Raw genomic sequence first — 5,604 nt, forward strand, 5'->3', positions numbered from 1 at the left:
CAAAACTTCATCCATTCCCACGGGATATTAAGATTGTGTTGGGTAATACTACTGCTCAAATCTAAACGGAACTAAACTGTTGTCTACAAATGTTATGGATCTACAGCGCCATTAGGAAGATTACAGATGGAACTAAATTAGAGTTGAAATTAGAGTCAGACTCAGATAAACGACCTGAGCTCTGTAAAGAGACAAATTACCCAGAGACAGGACATTTGAAATAGTAAGGTGTATATGGCAGCCATCCATTCCTTTAACCCAGCAGTGCAAACTGATCATTAAGACTCGTTATGCTGTAGATGCAATGACGAAAACTAGTGAAATCAATATATTCCAGACTTACAATTATACAATTGGGTCTCTAAACTTTGTATTTCTTAAACGTAAAAATAAGCAGCACAACACAAGATTGGGTGCAAGTCATTACTCAATCAGATGTACACACACACCACCAAAAGAAAAAGAAAGGAAAGAGCCAGCTGACCTCCTGGTATTGTACCACACATAAACAGAATCAATGCACTTTTTTTTTTTAAAGCGGTAGCCCTAACCTCCTTTCAATGCCACGCACGAAGACAATTTTCTGCAGACACTTTTGTTACCAATAGGTGGTGTAGTTTTAAGTTATCGTCTGCCTTCATTCATGGTAAAGTGTAGCACAAAATAGTATTTTAAAAGAGAGAAGAGGTCCTGAAGCTATCATCTATCATCAAAGAACAACTATAGATACTTTTCTTTCAAGGTAGGACCTTATAATGAAATCTGTTGTGAAGCAATCTCATTATCTTTTTAAAAGAAACAAAAAGAAATGTCATTCTGTTTGGAGTGTTTCCTTACATCATTCATCATAGCAACCCAGGTCTTATGCAGAATATGCATTGTTTTTAGCACCTGTAAGTCAACATATCATGCACCAATATAATTACAAGAAAATAATGCATGCTGTTATTGCTCATTATTCCCAATCTCACTTTTGTTTCAGCTGCTCATTCTTGTGAAGATCCATGTTTGAGCTGAAAACATTACATTACATTACATTTAGCTGACGCTTTTATCCAAAGCGACTTACAATTACCAATTACAGGGACATTCTCCTTGGAGTAACTATGGGCTAAGTGCCTTACTCAAGGGCACACTAGTGGTGGTGTTCCAGGCAGGATTTGAACTCACAACCTTCTGATCTTCAGCCCACCTCACTATCCATTAGACCACCACTATAACACAGTTACAATCATGTATACCAATTTATTTTAGGTTTTTGTCTACTGTGTATTTTGACCTGTTTCAGCTGAACACAAGGGGAATCTCCAAGTGCTTGTTGCTTTTTGCCCATTAACATCATAGTACTGTAGCACTTAAAGAACGAAAAGCAATCTCATTGTGTTTTCCTCAGAACACAGTTTTCAAGGTTAAAGTGGTAATTACAGGGAAACACTGAAGCCACCAATAAAACCTGTACCCATCTTTCAGAAGTCAACACACACACACACACACACATACACACACACACGCTGAAAAACAAAGCTCAGCTCTGGACTCGACAAGTGGTGTTGCATCTAAAAGTCAAAAGGATTAGATGATGATAATGCCACAGAGATTCGATATCATGACACACATCTGTAGAAAATCCTCAAGTTGATGGTTGTCAAAAGTGGCATCACCTTCAAATACCAAAGCACTCCAAAGCATCATGAATTGGACCAGTGTATGATGTTCCATTAAAAAAAATTAGGATTTGTTTGTCTCTTTTATGCACAATTTGTATTTAGGAGCATTGTAGCGCAAAAAAGTAAGATTATCCTCTCTTGCGAGCTACACAGGCAGAGAAACTTGATTTGAGGAGGAAGCAGCTGTGCGCCATGGCAAGGTCAGAGGCCCATAATCCGCGGCCTCATTCATGCGGGATTAAAAACCTGCTCTGAGTTGTGATTAAGAACGCAGGGTTAGAAGATTAAAGACCAGCAAACAAAATGAAAGCAGTTTAAGCCCAATCCTGGAATTCATCAGAATACCAAAACCTTAAACTGTCATTACAACGTGAGATTAATGCAAAGCCCCTCTGAACTCTGTATCAATCTTGATATATCTTCTGTCAGAGCATATATTTCTCTTTCTTAAAAACTCAAGTCTTGATAAAGATCTCACACTTTGTCGTTTGTCCCCACCTCCCTCCTCTCTGTTTTTTTTTCTCTTTGAAAATGTAGATTTTTTAATCCTATTAAAACAATGTCAGTATGTATTGGCTCAGATACTGACAATAAAATGAACAATACTTTTTATTGTATTTATTTTTTATTTATTTTCCCTGTGTTTTTTTTCCTCTTGGTTCTCTTGCTTTCTTCCGCAGTCTAAAGACATGTAGGTTATGTTCATTGTGCTAAACTCTAAATTACCTGTAGGAGTGAGGTTGAATGGCTGTCCCCCTGCGCCCTGTGATGACTGGCCCACTCCCGCCCAATTTCAGCTGTGATCGCTCCAGCCCTCTCCTGTAAAGGATACGTGGTTACAGATAAAGGATGGATGGGTTTACGTGTTTTTATTTTACCTACTTTTCACAATGATTCCAGTCGTTATCCTCTGATAGGCAGACTCCACAGTACTTAGGTAGCAAGGATTAGGAAACAGGAGGCAAGCGGGAAAAACAAGGATTAGAAATTAAAACATCTGGAAGTTAGGTTGCCTGTGAATATACTAGAGCAGAGAATATACTAAAAACATTGACAAACACTATTCAGTGTAGCACTCTGACTGCAGACTTCACTTGTCCTGCAGGCTAAAACTGACCACAGATACAAATGTCATAAAGTAGTTCTTGTTAAACAAGAAGCAACAATTGAAAGTTACATATGTGGTTGCTAAACTTTTCCATATCCATATTTGAGCTTTTACATGTTCCCCTTGCTCTATATAAATATAAAATAGCTGCAGAGCAAGGACCTTTGTCAAAGCCTTATGATTGAAGAGCTAAGAAGTGGACATACATATAGTTTTGGAGTTTGTCTACCAGGGGTCAAAATCCTAGAGAAAAACACAATACTTTTGTAATCAATCCAAGCATAAGGTCCATGACCTTCTTGCAACACAACATAAATCTTATAAGCTGTTGAGCAACTGTATCCTAACTGATTAAATGCTGTAGTCACAATGAACTTCATTTTGGGGGCAGCGCAGAAAAGGGGGCTGTATCCCATTGACAGGATTATATAAATGAGGACCATAATACTGTAATCTCCCAGAGAAATGAGAGAAACCAGGGACATGCCGACCCCAGCTCGCATAGCACCCTGGTCTTTAACTGTCAGATTAACAAACAGCTGGTTGAACAGTGACAGATGACATTCATTCACACTTGCTTTCTTGTTTCAACAGTCCACGCTGTGTTGCATTTGCAACACTTGAAACATAAGGAAAAACGCCACTCAGTATAGGATCCATCAAATAAGTCATACTGTGTCAGGGTCTCACTATTTAACCAACATTTATCAATGTGGAATGTGGAAAAGCAAAAATGATGCCTGCAATTCTGCATCGTTTTTAATTAACTTTTCTGTATTGAAAGTTAGATTAGGAATTAAATCATTTTCTCTTAAGCAGCGCAGAAAATATCTTCAAAGGGGGAAGCCATCATCCTTTTAACAAATTCACATACGTTATACAGCATTTTCATTGGATTTGACAGAATAAACAGTTAGATCATTTGATATGGTTGCTGATTCCTTTGAGTGCAAACAGTGAACATAATTTACAAAGATTCTCAAATGTATCCAAAAGATATCCAGTTCACTTATGCATCTCATTTGAAGCTGGTGGCTAGAGGTGCAGCTCTCTGAACAATTTAAAACAACAATTTAAACTTAATATAAGATTGATCTTTATTAACAAATGTATATCAATCAATATAACAGCAGTAAAATCATGTTTTAAAAACTCAATACCTTAGATTTGTTTTCTCAAAGTGTGTTTGTATGGCAAAGGAACATGCTGTGTAATGCTGCTCTCTCATTTGCTTTCACTATTCTCTTCATTGTCATGTGACTAAAAACATACCCAGGTCCTCCATCACAGCATTGAAAGGAAACTGTAAAGTAAAATAGTAAAAGCAAAGGAAAGGAAGACACAGCGCTAAATCAACAGGTCAAAATGAAGAAACACACTGGTCTTAAAAACATCTTTAACATCACAGTATTGTTCCAGTTGATTGTTAGAGTTTGACCTGGCGTCATACTGTTTCAGTCGCTAAGACACATCTCTCAAATGGAAACAGCTGGGAGTTTATAGTTTTTAGAGCTCAGTATTGTTAACACCTGTAATCTTATGATTGTTGCTAGTTTCAAACTTGTGGTACCTGAAAAAGTCCCTCAAAGTTCATGATTTCATTTCAAAATGTATTATCTCCTTTTTCTTTCATGGTGGGCATTCACATACCGTTAAACTTTTCTAATTTAAACTTAAAGGTTTTAATACTAACATGTTTTTTCCGGCAATACTAATTAAATTATCAAAACTGCAGTGTCATTGTGAGCAAATGGGTGTTGCCAATAAATGCAACATTTGCATTAGATTCCCATTAAATGTTTGGGCTATCACAAAAAGCAAATTAGCATTATATTGAATCAATGTTGTATGTGTAATGCAAGAAGTAAGTCAAAAATCATCTTTGCAAAACTCATAATCACTAGTCAATCATAGTTGTTGTTCATAAATCCCACCAATCTGTCCTTAGTTACAGGTATTATTATTTCAAACCTGAAATGCTGTCACATCAAATTGAATGTGACAGAAATCCTATAAAGCAGAGGCAGAACAAGCAGAGCTCAGAATTAACTGTTAGATTTCGGGGAAGAAGAATTTCATTACATATGCAGGATTTTTATAATCTAATGTGGGACATGTGTGGCCTGTAAACCAGGAGTGTTTAATATGTGTTTGTAATCCACTTCATAATGAGGATGTTATTTACAAGCCTAAGCCTGAGTGAGGTGAATATGTGTCTGATTAGCACTGAGAGGAAGCTAAGAGAAATGGGATTCTGGGATACAAGAAGCTATGCTGAGACAGTGAGATGTGTCCTCAGCCAATGTGACCACCCGAGTTAACCTTTAATCCTAAAAACATCTCGCTAAATGTCAACTGCTGCACGATGAGTTGCTTTACATTCTGTGCAAAACCAACATAACTGTGGTTAAGACTAGTTGTGCTGCTTTACATTGTTAATTTACAAAAGTATAATAGTTGGTTAATTGTTGAGGTGCTTGCAAGCAACATCTATGTATGCCAAAAATAAGACCATGGTGATATACATTGAAGTATGTATGCATACAAAATAATACGTGATGATAAAGTATGAGTGCAGGCCAAAAACAACAACAAGCAAACCTGAGTTTACTGAACTCATAATAACCCCTGTTCTCAGATTACACGAGTGAAGTGTCTAATGAAAATTGTTCCCCAGAAACAAATTATAAGGGAATTAAAAAGGATCACAACCATCAAATATTCAAACTGGGACAGCTGGAATTTGAAATCGTGCAAACGTTATCCCACTTGCTAACCTCTCCACCAAGGAAGGGAAAAAGCTGTGCGTGCAGAGAAAGGGAGAAATCA

The sequence above is a fragment of the Trematomus bernacchii genome, unplaced genomic scaffold (genome assembly GCF_902827165.1).
Source record: "Trematomus bernacchii unplaced genomic scaffold, fTreBer1.1, whole genome shotgun sequence".
NCBI classification, from domain to species: domain Eukaryota; kingdom Metazoa; phylum Chordata; class Actinopteri; order Perciformes; family Nototheniidae; genus Trematomus; species Trematomus bernacchii.